Source organism: Caretta caretta, chromosome 11 (assembly GCF_965140235.1).
Source record: "Caretta caretta isolate rCarCar2 chromosome 11, rCarCar1.hap1, whole genome shotgun sequence".
Taxonomy (NCBI): Eukaryota; Metazoa; Chordata; order Testudines; family Cheloniidae; genus Caretta; species Caretta caretta.
This window is the reverse complement of record NC_134216.1, coordinates 43,967,359-43,985,005: the sequence shown is the minus strand read 5'-3', so window position 1 is coordinate 43,985,005 and position 17,647 is coordinate 43,967,359. Positions and strand designations below refer to the sequence as shown.

General features: G+C 39.0%; 2 long non-coding RNA genes across 4 annotated transcripts in view; one reads left to right on the top strand and one right to left on the bottom strand.

The window, feature by feature from the left end:
* The window catches only part of LOC125644544 (uncharacterized), an 82,508-nt gene that overhangs the window by 14,935 nt on the left and 49,926 nt on the right, over window positions 1-17,647 (bottom strand). For 2 of the 3 annotated variants that reach the window (XR_012664389.1, XR_007359047.2), the window contains one exon: window positions 8,895-9,677. This is a non-coding gene — a long non-coding RNA (uncharacterized LOC125644544). Of the gene's footprint in view, window positions 1-8,894; window positions 9,678-12,238; window positions 12,318-17,647 lie in introns of all 3 variants that reach the window. The other variant, XR_012664388.1, reaches the window with a different exon arrangement.
* LOC142068552 (uncharacterized) overlaps window positions 1-17,647 on the top strand; it is a 340,090-nt gene that overhangs the window by 309,773 nt on the left and 12,670 nt on the right. The gene's annotated exons all lie outside the window — the stretch shown is intronic.

Sequence of the window (17,647 nt, the reverse complement as noted above, 5' to 3'; positions counted from 1 at the left end):
CAGAACACTGCACTGCCCAACTTCCTGCTGGCTGACTCAGAGACAGGAACTAGCTGCTGAGACTGGGACAAGGAACAGAGCCAGGCTAGATCATAGAAGCACCAGTAATATGTTTACTTTAGAAGTTATTTGTTGCTATTAGCTAATAAATAAATTATTCTAAAAGCTGGCCTCAGTCATCACTGAAATACTACACCCAACATTAAGCCAATTAGAGCAAAATAGCCCACTGTTCTAAGGTTCCTGAAATACATACGTAACTATGGAAGGGTGGCTTTAAGTCTACATTTCCTTGTGTGCAATCACTTTGTTAGATCTTTAGCCTTATTTTATTTTTTACTCTTAAATATTCCTGTTCAGCTTATACAGAGGTGTCACTGTCACCTGGGTGGCAAGAAGGTGCCTTGCTAATAGCTTGGCTTTGTACCTCCTCTTAATTGTTAAACTTCTACACATTAAGAACTGTGGAATAGGTTTTTAGTTTGCCTTGTGTCTATAATTTACATATTTATTTGAGCAGACATGCAGACTGCACAGTACAGTATCAAAAAGACACTAGAAGTATTAAGTTCCCCAGATTTCACTTATCTTATGTCATAAAAAGAGAAAAACTGTTGTTGTTTTTTAAAAAAACTGATGGATATGATATACTATTGTATATGTCTTAGGCAGTTAGAGAGATCACTAAAGGATGCCCTGTTCTTTTCATTTAGAATACATTTCAAAATTATTTGCAGTTCATTCCAATGGCACAATAGGAAAGATAAAGGCCCCTATTTCTTATAGTTGGTAATGTTTCTTAGATCCCGAGTTCTGCTCTAAGGCCTTGCAGGATCTGGCACTTAATGTAATCTGCTAGCTTGAAAAATGAAACAGAAAAGACTGATGTAATAGTTCTATCACACATCTCAGTATATTGTACATTAATATTTATGTCCAGGGAGGGTACACTGCACTGGCTTACAGTCCCATTGACTTCCTGTCACAGGGTGGCTGGCCCCAGTAAATGAAGTATGTACAGCTCCCTTGTAATAGTGCATGTCCATTCATGTGGCCAGTTAAGAGGGTGGTGCAGCACCTAGAGCCTATAACAGGTCAAGGAGAGACCCATGAGGAAGAGAGTCCCAGTTAGAGTAGAGTAGGTCAGGTCTTTGGGGAAAGCTGCAAAGAGTACTCGGCAGGCCCTCCCTGGGAAGAGGGAGGAATTGAAGGCAGTAGAGATGCAAGAGGAGTTTGCTGGCTGGTATCCCTGACCAGGCCAGAGGGCCGAAGACAGGATGAGCAGTAGCAGTTCCCTTTGCTTGCTGGCTCTAAGCTGGAGAGCTGGAGCTAAGGGACAGGAGAGGGTTGAAGGCAGGGGAGCCACAGAGGAGTTTACCTGCTGACATCACCATGGGCTAGAGAGCTGGACCCAGAGGAACTGAGAGAGAGAGAACTGGGGAAGTGAGGGACGCTCCCCAGGCAGTGATGCTTCCAGCAGAGGTTGTGGGGGTTCCTGCTGGGAAGAGTGGGGTTGCACTGCAGCTGGAAGGCTTTGGGTGGCTGTAGGGTTGCCAACCCTCCAGGTTTAGTCTGGAGTCTCCAGGAATTAAAGATTAATCTTTAATTAAAGATAATGTCATGTGATGAAACTTCCAGGAATTCATCCAGCCAAAGTTGGCAACCCTAGGTGGCTGCCTGGTACAAGGACACGAGAACTAGGGTATGGTGAGAGATGCCAGGGCTGTATGGTGCATGTATCTGGACTATGCTGAGGGAAATCTGGACTATGGTTGTAGGACTTGTGTTTTGATTTATATGCATGTGACTTTTATCCTAAATAAACCCTGTGAGGGCTGTCCTTATACTTGGGGAGTGTCTGTGGACTTAATTCAGGCAACTCTGGGTAGATAGAAAACTGCAGAGGGCATGTCTGTCATGCTGTAGCTTGCTGCAGGAGGGTGCTCTGGATGCGGTGGCCCTATAACACTTCCAAATATACTGTAATAATTTGGCCTGGTATTTAGCAGTTGATTATTTCCACCAGTGGCTCTCAACCTTTCCAGACTACTATACCCCTTTCAGGAGTCTGATTTGTCTTGTGTACCCCAAATTTTACCTCACTTAAACTACCTGCTTACAAAATCAGACATAAAAAACAAAAGTGTCCCAGCACACTATTACTGAAAACTGGCTTACTTTCTCATTTTTACCATATAATTATTAAATAAATCAATTAGAATATAAATATTGTACTTACATTTCAGTGGATAGTATATAGAGCAGTATAAACAAGTCATTGTATGAAATTTTAATTTGTACTGACTTTGCTAGTGCTTTTTATGTAGCTCATTGTAAAACCAGACAAATATCTAGATGAGTTGATGTACCCCCTGGAAGACCTCTGTGTACCCACAGGGGTATGTGTACCTCTGGTTGAGAACCACTGATTTACACTATCGATATGACTATCTACAAATATAAACAATATAAAAGTGGAGGATTTTGTCTCATAAAGGGTAATTAAAATCGGCTACATATATTTTTATTTCATGTCTTTTCATATCTTCTAAAACTTCATCTCACAATTAATGCAGTGGCTTCCAACATATTGTTCCCTTTAGCCCAGCATGTGCTGAGGCCCCAGTCCTGCAAGCACTTACATATATGCTTGACTTCAATGGGACATAAAGGTAAGCATGTGCATATAGAGATAGAGATAGCAGAAGGGCCTTGCTATGTCAATGGTGGATGATTATTTCTATTTGCTGGGGAAGAAGCCTGAATTTGAAATGGGAAAATAAACAACTTTTTTTCCCACTCAGAGTCTAAATGAAACTTTTAAAACTGGGTTTTCTTTCTCCATAATGAACACCCTCACTTTGAGGCAAACTGTACTTCTGAAGTATGTTCTACCTGCAATTCCCTGTGTGGAACTCCCACTGGTGGCCAGGGAAGATTAGCACAGTGAATTGATTGAGGACAGTCATGGCCTCATCCAAAGCTCATTTGTGTCAATGGAATAATTCCCACTGATGTCAGCCGACACTGGATTGGGACCTACAAGGCTCAAAGAGATCATTCTAGAGAGTTGCTGCATAATTGTGGACGAAAAGCGTTTGAAGGCAAAATTCTTCTCTGTGATCTGCACCGATATCTGCTTACCCATGCTGCAGATCAAACAATTCTGTGTATTCTACACAGAAGTCTCAGCGCCATCAATGATATGTGAAATGAGTGCATGACATCTGAATGGAAATACCCCCTGCGGACATGTTACTCTCAGTGCCTATTCATATTTTTTTTTTGGTAAAAATACTCAAAGCCATATATGTTTGATTCAGACAGCAGTCAGGTTAAAGCCTTATTTACTGTAGTACTTGAAGGGTTATTTGTTTTATTTTGAAGGTGTACTTAATCCATTGTAGTTGGTTAAGGAAACATATCTTAGTGAATCCAGAATTTTTCTTTACAGAACACTTTTTTTTGTTTTGGAAAACATATAATTTAAATGTACTTTCTCTTTTAAAGTTTTCCTTGCCTTGGCTCATGCATGTACAATATTACAAATATATCCGCTCGGAAAAAGTTAACTATGGAAATGATCCAGTACTAGAATAATAGAAATGTAGGGATTGGAAGGGACCTCACGGTCATCTAGTCCATTCCACCCTCCATGCAGAGGCAGGATTAAGTATACTTTAAATATTCGTTGAAGCCAATGAACTCTTTGCATTGATGTCAATGGTCATCCGACTCGGCACTAAAATCATAAAAGGGTGTGTGTGTCCGATTAACTCCTTTATTTCTTCAGAAACAGAGTGCATTAATTGTCTACAGGCTTGTTTTAATCTTTATTTATGCTGTTTGGGCCACTTTGTTGATATTTCTAGTACCATCCAGTCTTAAATTGTAAGTGACACAAATTAATTACATAAGCCCTTAACATGGGTGTAGTTTGGCAGGGAACAGGGGGCGTTGCCCCCCCCAAACTGCAAGCCTTGAGCAGGTGTGAAATTTGCCCCCCCCCATGCAGCCCCATTGATCTGACTGGCGCTGACCCCCCAAATATAGAAATCAAGCTACGTCTATGCTTACTAAAGCAAAGGTCCCACCGAGTTTAGTAGGAGCTTTGTCTTAGTACTGCCAGACCAGGCTCATAGAAGTTTCAGAAAAATAGGGCAACCTACAGTTACCGTAACTACAAGGTAGCTCCATGTTAAGTATACCAAAACTTGCTTAAGCACTGCTTCATTATCTATTGATAACTGTGCACTTAACTCAGATCACTGGTGTATAACATAGAACAACTAAGGAACTTTGAAAAACATATATTCCAGGTGTGAAATTTTGACCCCATTGATTTGATGGCAAAACTCTGAGGTATTTAGTTTCTGTGTGGTAAAATCTGTAGTCCTTTTGGAATCAAAACTTCCCTTGCCTTTAATAGAATCTATACACATGAAAAGGTCTGCAAGATCAGGCTCTTGTTCCTGAAAAGATTAGATTCATAGATACTAAGGTCAGAAGGGACCATTATGATCGTCCCTCTGACATCCTGCACAATGCAGGCCACAGAATCTCACCCACCCACTCCTGCGATAAACCTCTCACCTATGTCTGAGCTATTGAAGTCCTCAAATCGTGGTTTAAAGACTTCAAGGAGCAGAGAATCCTCCAGCAAGTGACCGCTGCCCCATGCTACAGAGGAAGGCGAAAAACCTCCAGGGCCTCTTCCAATCTGCCCTGGAGGAAAATTCCTTCCCGACCCCAAATATGGTGATCAGCTAAATCCTGAGCATATGGGCAAATGTACTGGCCAGATACCCAGGAAAGAATTTTCTGTAGTAACTCAGAACCCACCCCATCTAACATCCCATCACAAGCCATTGGGCCTATTTACCATGAATACTTAAAGATCAATTAATTACCAAAATCATGTTATCCCATCATACCATCTCCTCCATAAACTTATCGAGTTTAATCTTAAAGCCAGATAGGTCTTTTGCCCCCACTGCTTCCCTTGGAAGGCTATTCCAAAACTTCACTCCTCTGATGGTTAGAAACCTTCGTCTAATTTCAAGTCTAAACTTCCCAATGACCAGTTTATATCCATTTGTTCTTGTGTCCACATTGGTAAGGAGCTTAAATAATTCCTGTCCTTCTCCGGTATTTATCCCTCTGATATATTTATAGAGAGCAATCATATCTCCCCTCAACCTTCTTTTAGTTAGGCTAAACAAGCCAAGCTCCTTGAGTCTCCTTTCATAAGACAGGTTTTCCATTCCTCGGATCATCCTAGTAGCCCTTCTCTGTACCTGTTCCAGTTTGAATTCATCCTTCTTAAACATGGGAGACCAGAACTGCACACAGTATTCCAGGTGAGGTCTCACCAGTGCCTTGTATAACGGTATCTATGGGTCCAGTATTCCAAATTCCAGTGTGTCTATATTCTAGTTTGTCAGCATATAAGATCATTTTATACAAAAGATGTTGAATGACCTTTCCAAATCTGAAGTGAAATGTTACATTTATCTAAATTGATTTTTCCACTCAAGCCTTTACTTCATGTGTTTGAGTACACAGATATAAATCCTCTGATAAATTAATGAATTGGAGATATTTTTAATTTTTTTGTAAAGTCTAAGACAGTGCAAGGTTTGCCTATGTTTTTATTGTAATGTAATTAATTCATTTAAAATATAATTACTTTTGAAATTTAACTTTCTTCACATACATAAAGGGGAAAACCCCAGTCTATTTTATATGATTGTTGTCTTTCCAGTGATGATAGAGAATTGAATATAGCTATGACCACACGTAAACATGATGTTACCCAAACAGTGTGCTGGTCTTAGAATCAATCCTTACTAGTGAAATTATAGAAGCTTGGATGGCAAACAGTATCCAAAGAAGATAATTGCAACTTTATCAGGCTGTGCTCAAGTAAGTGCTGTCACTGCCTGAATCTGGTGATAAATTGCATTGTTCATGTAGGTTACAGAACCCCTATCAGTATCAAAGAAAAGACATTATGTTTTGACAGTGGTGCCTCCTTTGCCAACTTCTGGAAGTGTTGTACTGCACTACTTTGAATGGCTTATTTAATAAATGTTTGTAAATTTTAAAGCAGAACTTTATTACTATCAATGTAAAAATATTTGGAACATTTTAGAACACTTAATTTTAAAGAGCAACTTCAACTAGGTAACAGTTCTTAACGACAACCATGCTAATATTATCGATATTTGTTTGTGGAAAGGCTTTGCTAACTACACCAATCATACAAGAGCATCACATTAAGTATTATGTGATCAGTTACTGTGAGTTTGGCAGGAGCAGTGAAGGGAAGAGTCTAGAGGTGAAATCCAGGCCTTGAAGTCAATGGGAGTTTTCCACGTCTGTTTGTTTATTAAGGCCCTATTCCTTCCTACCCTTGGGTTCATTAGCATTGTTGTGCTTGTGCAAGGAGTTCTAGATTAAGCCCACAATCCTAGTATTTAATTTGATAGTATATTATTGATCTTGCCACACAGGACTAGTACTCAGGACACAGCTATGTGTGGTTAAAATATTAGGTGATGCTACAACTATAGGCCTGGCTTGACATAATTTCTTGCCTCATTTCTTAGTGGGCATAATTGGGATGGTGAATGGAAGGTTAAGTTGTAAATACAGGCTTGACAAACAGTACGCTGGAGTCAGGATGGCTGTGCTAGCTAAAATAAGTAGCAACACCTGGATGCTAGGGACTATGAATAAGATAAATCCGGAATGTAAAGATCAGGTTCCATGTGAACAACATGCTGTACAGGGATTCTTTCCTGCAAAGTAACCAAGCCAATTCTAAAAGGTGTGGTGTAATGTGTAGCAAATGCAGTGTCATATGTAAATAAAGGAAGAGATTGTTGTGTAACTTTGGATGTGGTATGCCCTAAACCTACCCCCTACACTGAGTCTGATCAACTCAGCATAGCTTTGCTGTATGCCAAATAAAGGAACCTGAGTGACGAAATCTAGAGTCGAACTAAATGTTTTGTATCCCAGAAAACTGTATGAAGTGCTCTACCAGAACAGGATGAGATGTTCTGGATAAGCCGGGTGGAAAAGGTTTCGGAGGGAGTCCCAACAACAACTTTATTAATTTTAAACAACAAATTGGAATTAAAAGGGAAGTCATATCAACCACCCACTATTTAGCACAGAACTATCCAGTGCAAATTTTCTATACCTGGCCTCACTCCTGCTAAAAGAGGGCCCCATAAGCCATATATAGAAGGAAAGCTGTCAAACTACCTCTGTCCTTAATAAAGGGATATACTCCTGCAACTGCATTCCCTGGCTATACCTTTCTCATGTGAGAGTTACAGTTATAGATGAAAGGTTTCAGAGTAACAGCCGTGTTAGTCTGTATTCGCAAAAAGAAAAGGAGTACTTGTGGCACCTTAGAGACTAACCAATTTATTTGAGCATAAGCTTTCGTGAGCTACAGCTCACTTCATCGGATGCATACTGTGGAAAGTGTAGAAGATCTTTTTATATACACACAAAGCATGAAAAAATACCTCCTCTCACCCCACTCTCCTGCTGGTAATAGCTTATCTAAAGTGATCACTCTCCTTATAATGTGTATGATAATCAAGTTGGGCCATTTCCAGCACAAATCCAGGTTTTCTCACCCCCATGCCCCCCCCCCCCACAAACCCACTCTCCTGCTGGTAATAACTTATCTAAAGTGACCACTCTCCTTACAATGTGTATGATAATCAAGGTGGGCCATTTCCAGCACAAATCCAGGGTTTAACAAGAACGTCTGGGGGGGGGGGGGGAAGGGGCAGGAAAAAAGAAGGAGAAATAGGTTATAGATGAGGGGAGCCTCAATCCCCATTCAGCTTTGAGACTCTCAGTTGCCTTGCATAACATACCACACCCAAAGCTTCATTTGGGTCATCAGTTTGCTAACCAGGCATTGAAAAGGCCACAATGCACAGTGGATACCTGCAAAAGTTGAGACATAAACATGCATAACACGAGAAACCATGATCTTTCGGTTACTGAGATGAAGCTGCAAAAACCCACTCTGCAATTTTGGCATCATGGAAAAAATTCCTTCCTAACCCCAAAATGCTATTGAACTCAACACTTGGGAAAAATCCAGCACTAAACATACAGCTACTAACTAAATCACAGGGTGAAGGGAAAAGTGGATGTCAGATATGGCAGTCAGTCTAGGAGAACAAAGAAATCCCTGAAACGAATGAAGTCCACTTCTATGGCTGCTGGACCCCACAACAGCCATAGAAGTGGACTTCATTCGTTTCAGGGAATCAGAGGCTGCTGAGCATTCACACAGCTCCTCCCCCACCACAAGGTGTACAATAATGTAAAGCAAAGTGGGAGAACCTCCAGATCTTCTCCATCCTTGACCAAAACCCTCCTTATGTCTGGCTGACCAGCTCACATTCCCATTCCTTGGAGCAAGGTGAGTGGTATTTGTTGCCCTCTGTAGTTCAAAATAACATTTTTGCCATGATCTCAGTTTTGTATTCTCATGTTAAGATATAAAGTGTATATTTCCATGGTTTTCATTTCTACTTCATTTCTTGGAAGAGTGGAATTTATCTCCTCTTTACACTACTCATCACCATGGTATCTGAGCACCTTATTAATCACTAGGATGCCTTGTATTTACTCTACTATTTTGGCTTGTGCTCTTCCTACTCACAGGCTGTGAGCCTGCTACTCTTGAAGTAAGTTTCAGTGGGAGCAGGATCATGCTCTTTATTGCTTCCTTTATTCTTTTATTACTTTCTCAGTGCAGCAAGTCTCCATGATAGTTTCCACATTCATAGCTGTTTTGCCCTCCCCCACATACACACACAGTTTGTATGTAGTAGTATAAAGCATATACTTACCAACATGATAGGAAAGTAACACCAGCTTTATAGATGGAAAATGTTTAAGGTGAGCATGTGGCTAATTTTGAGCATTGTCGTTAGAACAACTGACTTTCCCATCCAGCGCTCAATATTGACAAATACAGAACAGGCATCTAATACTTCTGTTCCTTGTTAAAACAGAAAATCAGATCTTGATTTCCTTGCACTTATGCCCATTCAACAACGGATATTTTGGAGAGGTAGGTTTTGAGTTTCGATGTAGCCTTTTCTCTCTGTGTTTCTTAGCTGTTTCTTAAGTAATTCTACTCTGATTTTTAAAGAAGGAGTCAGGGACCACATCAACTATCTTAGCTGGCTTCAGTAAAGAGTATTCGGAATTCAAAATAAACTGTCCCACAGGGTATGCCTGCTAACAAATTTCCACTAATTGACATCAAACTGGTTAATTTCCACATAATAAGTGTTGACTGATTCAAGGGCTTGATTCAACTGACTAAGACTTTCCTTGCAATGCTCACATATAGGCAACCTGTTTGGAACACAGAGTGCAATATTTAAGGTCTTGCCAAATTCAAAGATGCTGGGACTTGGAACAGTGTTTTTAATCTTTAGCTCTTTTGGCTACTAATTATGTGGCAGAGGCATAAATTGGGTTTTGCAAATCATTATTTCCATTAGAAAGGTGTTGGAAGCAATTCCACTGAGGATTTCCCTCCTATTTATGCAGCTGTTACTCCCACGGGAGGAGGCCATTGCAGTCCTGGCTGAAGCATGGGCTTCTGTTCTGTTTCCACAGCACTTGGAAGAAAAACAAAATAGGACTAATGAAAAACACACACGGGAAATGCTTTATTATTTCATCATCCTCACCTACTGAGATCTGGCACCACTCTGTGTTTAGGAAGAACTTCTCCCGCCCTCTCTCTCTCTCTGAGTATGGTTATAGAAGGCTGACACTCTGTCATTTCCTGTCAGATCATTTCAGAGGAATTTGCTCTTATTTCCTCCCAGCCTCATCCTGGCCTCAGCATTGGCCACATGCCCCAACACCCATGCTGTGTTTACTTAACCACATGGAGCACTGGGCAGGCTATGCTAGAAATTCTGGGGCACCACACACCCATATTAGTGAAACATTGCAAAACTTACCCTTCTATTCTGGAAGAATTTACATTTCTGTAAGGAAAACACCCAGAGTTCAAAACAAACTTATCCAGAGTTTAGTCAGATTCTGTGTTGGTGAATTTTAACTTCTCCACAAAATTCTGACAAAAAGGTCATTCAACCAAAATCAGACTTGGTTGGATTTTAGGCATATCAACAAACCTCCCCAGGAAATGCACCTTTTCTTGATAGCTGTAGCTAGTCAAACATGGATAATATGCTTAATTTATCTATACATCTTTGAGTTCAAACTGCATTTCAGACCAATTAATCAGGACCATTTTAAAATCCAAATAAAATTAGATATTTAAATAGATAGAAATTAAATTGTGTAGAAATATTTAAAACACCCAACAAATGTGTGAAAGTAAATCAACTGGCAACAGGACATTTATACTTGACATGTGAAGTTTTTCAGTGCTTAAAGTGGTCACAGTTGGATGCCTTTTAAAAAAAATAGACTTAAGTTACTAATAATCTTCATACTAAGATTTATGGTAAGGAAGGAAAAAAAGGTAAATTATCTGACTGAGGAGTCATATCTTCCTTCCCTGGCAGCACAAGGTTTGTTTTAATGCTGTTAGGAAAAGTCCAATTAAAATAATTTCTGTCAGAAAGCTAGGAGATATGTAGCTCCAGCCCCAGTTCAATGGTCTTGAGCTGGAATGACAAATCTTTCCTTAATTGGTACTTAATATGGTTGTGTGGGATTGGTAGTTTTCCGGGATAAAAGAAGATGGGAAATAGAAAACAGTGGAAATTAGATTAATAAATACTTCTCTCTGAAGTAGTTAAATCAACAACCATGATTTTGGGCATCGTTTATGAAATAATAGGTAACTAAGCGTATTTTATGAGATCTTTTAAATGGCACTTAAACACAAACACCTATCTTCAATGGAGAAAGAGAAACTAATGCCTGCCATTCCATTTACAACTCATTTTGTTCGTCCAGCCTGTTGTGAGGGTCTCAATCATTGCACACCTATGAAATTCTGTACTTCTATGGCTTGGAGCACTGTGGACTTCCTAGTGGATCTGTGGTCCCAGCTGAGACTGGAAAAAAATTACAGTTGTTCTTTTGATATCCTTTTTAGATTCATTTATTTTGCTTTATCACTGTTACTAAAATTTATTTAAACATAATAGATACAAACAAGAAAATAGCATACAACATTTCCATTGGCACACTATAGATTTTTCAAATATAATGAGCTATCAAAGAATTTTTAGGATTCATCAGTGGACCTGGTACATATTTAAAAATGGAAGTTATTAGAAAAAGCCTCGATTGCCAAGATAAAAATATACCCTAAATTCTAATAGTATCAGAGGTATGTTTCTGTGTGATTGAATGTTTGCTACCAATTTAATATTACAGCATCATTATACATGTACAGGCCCAGATTCTGTCATCTTTAGTATTTATCAATAAAACTTCCCGTTTTAAATTAATGGGTCCGCTACAGGAGTAAAGTGCAACTCAACCTGAGGAAGGGTTGCAGAGTCTGAGCCATAGAAAGATGAATAGATTGATCAGGTCATTTAGTCTTCCTTTTGCTGTATAGTACATTTCCTAGTACTTTGTCCAGTTCAGATGTCCCAAGTGATGGGGCCTCCATCACTTACTAGGGAGAGTTTATTACACAGTTTAATAGATCTCATTGTCAGGATGGTTTTCCTGATATTCAGCCTAAGTCTTCATTCTTATTTCTTGGTATACTGTCTTTTTTAGCTCCTTGCTGCTTACATTCTTTAAATATTGGAACAATAGATTATCTCATACCACTGTTAGTCATACTCATTTAGGCAAGCTATACACTTGTAGCACTCTTGACCTTTCTTCATATTTCAGTCCTTCTGGGTTCTCCTAGTAATTAAGGCCAATCAAAAAATATTGAGTATTTTCAGTGAACATTTTTTTAAAAGTAACATTTTTGTTTTGTTTTTGAATTGAAAAATTCAATTCCATAATGAACTGAACGGAAGCATAACATGTTATTTTGAGTAAATAATATATGACAAATATCATATTTGACATATTTAGCCTCTTTTTCTGCTCATGGACAATCCCTGAGATGACAGTGATTGTCTTGAATGTATTCAACAACTCTTTACCTCAATGAGCTGATCATGAACAATTTTGCTGAGAATACTCACTACTTGATAGTCAAAATCTGAGCTAAGTTGCTTACTTGTGATTTGGCAGATAAGTCATATCAGTCTTGCCATCTTGGCATTTATACCAAAATCATCATGGTCCTAGAGGAGCATCTTAAAATAAAACAAAACAAGTGTTTATTGCCAGACAGTTCTCTCAATCCTCAGCTCCTGAAATATAGTGTCTAATCCCTGACTGGATGAATTGGCAAGGAGAAGGGCAGAGGAATTGATTACTGGAGCAGGGAGGAGCCTGAAGGGATTTGCGCCTCCTTACAACTTCATCCTGTACTGAACTTGGTATTGGCCATGAGAAAATGCAAAGAAAAAGAAAAGTGGTTGAGTCAGGAATGCCACTGCCTAATTACTCCTCCTTAGGGCATGTTTACACTTAAAATGCTGAATTGGCACAACTGCACTGATGCAGCTATGCTGCTTTAGCACTTTAACAAAGATGCTCTACGCCTACAGGAGAGATCTCTCACATCGGCATAGTTAATCCTCTTACCAGAGAGGCAGTAGCCAGGTCAATGAGAGAAGCTTTCCCAGCAACATAGCGCGGTCTACACGGTGGGTTAGGTTGGGATAACTACGTCACCCAGGCGTGTGGATTTTTTATACCCTAGCGACCTAGTTATACCAATATAGGTCTGTAATGTAGACCAGACCTCAGATAGGTATTTGAAACACTATATGGCCAAAGCTAAATATCAGAATTTGATTTTATTATTTGCTCAGTGTTGATAGTGTGCTAAGTACCAGGAAAGAGACAATTCCTGTTCTGAAAAGCTTCCAAACAACTATGATCTAACTTTTTTTTGGATTTTGGTCCACTGTGCCTAATAGCAGCCAAATTCTGATGCAATCCTAGCACCTAATGACATACTATTCATATTTTTCTTTGAGGAAAGTGATTGGTGGCAGTGTTTGTTAAGCACAGATCCATTTTACCAGGACACGTGCACATACATTGTGATTCCTCATGTCGTTTAGGAAATGGTTGTGCACTCTCTCTAGTTGAGGCCTGATGGTCCTATCCTTTAAACTGATGTATATCAGGAGGAACTTCCCAGAAATCAATGTCATTACACCAGTGTAAGATAGAATCATGCCTTGTATGTTTTTAAAGGAAGTTCAATAATGCATATTTGGTAAATTGACATTACTTTACAATAATTCAACTGTAATGCACACAAAACTAAGATCCATTACTTTCAAATAGGAGAATGCTATGTATACAGTAAACTTACTTTGCTTCAACAGACTTGTACAAGGACTTGTTTTCATTAAATCTGGCTTGAATTCAACTTAAAATATTGTTTTCTTTCTTTTTTTGTCTTCCTGTCCATAACTATTCCTCTGCAGTGTGAAAATACCACAGCCTATGTTTGATGTCTTCACCACAGTGGAATGCTTTTAAATTTAATGAAGAGTTGCAATAAATCAGTACATTTCATTCTGCTTTCTATCATCAACACATATATACTTTCTTTAGTATTAATCCCCTCAGAGATTCTTAGAAATCAGAGGGACAGGCTAGAAGTAATTGTTGTTAACTTGTAAAAGGGTGGTGCTGGCATCATACCTGATAGTTATCTTCTCTTCATCTGAAATAACATTTTGATATTGCCCAATTATTAATTCTTTGATATTAGCAGTAAAACAGCATGGGATGGACTATGACATTTAGCCCAGCCCTGCTTTGGGGTGGTGAAGCCCATGGGACTGCTCACTGTACATAAAATTAAGCATGTTCATAAATCTTTGCAGGATTGGTACCTTAGATTGTAAACTATTTGGGGCAGGGACTATATCAAACTTTGTGCTTTTGTTCAAAACTAGCATAATGCATCCTGACTGATGGCTCTGGGTACTACTTTAATATTATACTAATTGTAATCATAAATCTCATGAGAACAGACTTTGTCAAGATTTCTGCTATATCTTAGTTCCAGACAAGTGGAAATACTTCGAGGATAGATTTTTCTCTAGGTATTTTAGTATTTACCCATCTGTTTTCAGTGCACGTTCAGAACAGGAAATACAGATGGGAGTGAACCAATCGCCTGTTTCAACCCCTTGAACCTGAGAAATTTTGGATCCATATTTGAACTTCCCATCAGGATCCTTGCTCTATAATGGGCAAGACAAAAACCCAGGTCCTGTTGATGCTCCCAAAATTTGGGAAAGCTCAGACCCATCTCTACCCGGAAGTGATAAAATACACTACGAGTTTGTAAATAACACGTACACGCTCTCATCTCATTGGCATAATTTGAACCTCATTAAAGCCTTTGGTCAATTTAAGTTTGGATAAAGATTCAAGTGAGCTCTTGTACTATCAGAACCAGTTTTCCCACCCCTCTTCCCAGTGACATAATTATATCTTAATTTAAATAACTCTAATTAAACAACACTCTTCTATGAGAGGCATTGGCTTTAGAGGGTTTATTCCTGTGTCTAAATGACAATAGTAACCTATTAAGTAAAAGTGAAAACAGAGACGAATTATCTCATAGACTTCTTGATTTCTCTGGGTTTTTTTATATGCTTTGGTGAAATGGAGACTGAGTATGTGATTTTTACAAATAAGAGTCTATATTGTAGACATTTGTTATGTGCAGAGCCAGTGCGAGGCATAATCAGACTAAACAATTGCTTAGGGCCCTGAGCAGCTCCAGGGCCCCCCCTATTAATTATAAGTATGTGGTGTGTGTGTGTGTGGAGGGGGGGCAAAATATTCCTGCTTAGGGCCCCCAATGGGCTAACACTAGCACTGGTTATGTGATGTGATGTCTGGCTTCTTGGTGGTCTGAAATTGTATTAGAACTCTGTTTATTAACCGAGGTTCCACTAGGGTCCAAGGTATCAGTCCCTAAAGTCATCACATTATTGTCTAGAAAAGCTAATTTAGGTCATATTTAAAGGTGTTTTATTTTCACTTATCTCTTCCTCTGAGTCCTGGACTCATGATAACTAAGGTACCTGACTTATAGGTAGGGCAAGACAAGAAATAGTCCCAGTAAACATTTTTAAACTACTACTAATAAAACATTCCTAAAATAGTTATTTGCTGTATATTCATTATATACAAAATGCTCAATGGCATAAACAGAATTAAAATGTTATTGGCACTTTGTTTGGGATGATCTGCATCAGGACTTGAACTGGGGGAAAGCAGGGATATGGTGGTACTCTCATAGATTCTGCCCACAAGTCAAACTCTACCTACTTGAGTTAGCAAAATGACCATGCAGCACAGGTGCTGAAACTAGGGATGCTGGGGGTGGTGCTGCACCCCCTGGCTTGACATGGTTTCCATTATATGCAGGGTTTACAGTTTTGGTTCAATGGCTGTCAGCACCCCCACTATAAACATTGTTCCAGCACCTCTGCCATGCAGGTATTAATCAGACAATGTCCACTGGGCTTCTCAGCTTGGCATCCCCTCACCTGGGTCAGATGCACCCTTGGACAGACCAGATTAAGACATAGCATAGGCTTAGATCCTTGTCTCCTAGATTTGTGTGATGATCTCAGAATCTAAGTTCATTTAAAAAATATTTTTAGCCCTCATGGTTCTAAAGAAAAGTCTCAAAATGTGACCTTAGTGTAATCAATATATTGATGTCTGTCTGCCTGAGTCTGCTGACAGCCTCCAGCAGAAGGCAGGGAAGAAGCACTTGGCTTCATATCCATAACCAGAGCATTTCTCAGGGGAGGGAAGTGCTGGCTTGTTGCATTGCTTGGATGTCCCACTTAGCTCTGTAGCAGTGGCTCTCTCAGTGGGATTTGGATGTAGTCCTGATTTCTGTGGAATTGGCTTCTCTTTGGTGAGGCTTAAATACACTGTAGGGCTCTGCTCCACCCATATAACCTTTAGACTCCACAGGTCCTACTGAGGGGAGGAAATCTTCCCCCAAATTGTATCCACTTGTGCCACCAAAATAAGACTTGACTCCCAAGAGATAGAGTGATGATTACAGATCTGCAACTTTCTTATATGCTTTGCAAGCCGTGAAATAGTTTAGCAAATAGTTTAAATAATCATCATTGAGCATCTGAGTTAATACTCCATTGTGATGAAATGAGTACTCACTCCCCTCAGAGCTATTGTTTCAGACTCTCTGCAAATGAAGGTATGTGTCACTACATTGGTTTATACTTGTGAAGAAAACCTTGAAAATATTAAACAAATATGGGCTACAGACTTCATTTTTTTAAAATGAAAACTGAGGTTCTGGAGAACAATACAGCAGCCTCGGAAAAGTGCCAGGTTACCAACCCAACGTGACTTTCTTAGGCCGATTTGAGCCCTTATCTCTATCTTTCTCTTGTGGCTTTTGCAGTTATGTGGAATGCAGCCATCCCAAACTCATGCTAATAAAACCTATACAACTCAAAAATGAAACCTTTTTAAAGCCAGTATTTATTTATTTAGGAGCTGTTGGATGCCAAACAAATCTTTTAAAAAACTATCAGATTTCTGTTATGTTATCTGTTATGATAGTTATGTTACTATCTGTTATGATAGTTATGTTACTTAGCAGCAGATAATACATTATCTTAAAGATGACTGTGATGAATGCCATCTATGTACAACATATTGTAATTTAAAGTGCAGAGTACTTGAATATAAAGAAGTACTAGTAAGAAACGTAATTAGAGCTTTGGAACACCCATCGACTAATCAACCCTTTGCACATGTGCAGTGAAATACCTAGGCTATAAGGTTTCCAATTGTCTTTGCTATTAATGTATGACAGCTATACTTTACGTTTTGCCTTGGGCTAAACTCATTTTCTGTTGACTACATCTAAGGCATATAGCCAACTCTTAAGTTCACTTTGGGGTTATGAGGTTTACATTTTATAGGTACTAACGTATAGATACAACAGTTAGCTGGATGTTTTATAATTGGAGTCTCACTCTCCTTTTGTGGGCACTGAACCAGATCGGCTGTATTAGTTTATTGCCCAGAACTCTTCACATTGAATTACTTAGGTTGCTTGTTCATAAAAGAAAAAAAGAAAAAGAAAAACAGTCTGCTAGCTTTGTGTAAATTCACCGTCAATTTATATTGAAATACAGGGTTTTGCCACTGGTTTGCTTTTTGTTTTTGTGTGAAGATAACTGTGTAACTAATGGTTGGCTCTACTGAACAATTGCATTATTGTTGCACTTAAATTGATCCTAGAGGCCCATTTTAGTGTGATAAAAAATTATAAATGCATAAATTAAACTCTTTCAAAGTACAGGCATTTTACAACAGCTAATAACTTCAGAATTGATCTCTTTTGCCTATTTTTTAAAAAAATGTGTGTGTATATAGCGCACATGGGGATCATTCAATGGTTTAATTACTCTTTATTTCTGGTGTTTACTGAAATAGTACATCTCAGATGCACTGGACCAAATTCTGCTCTAAATTACCTGTGTAACAC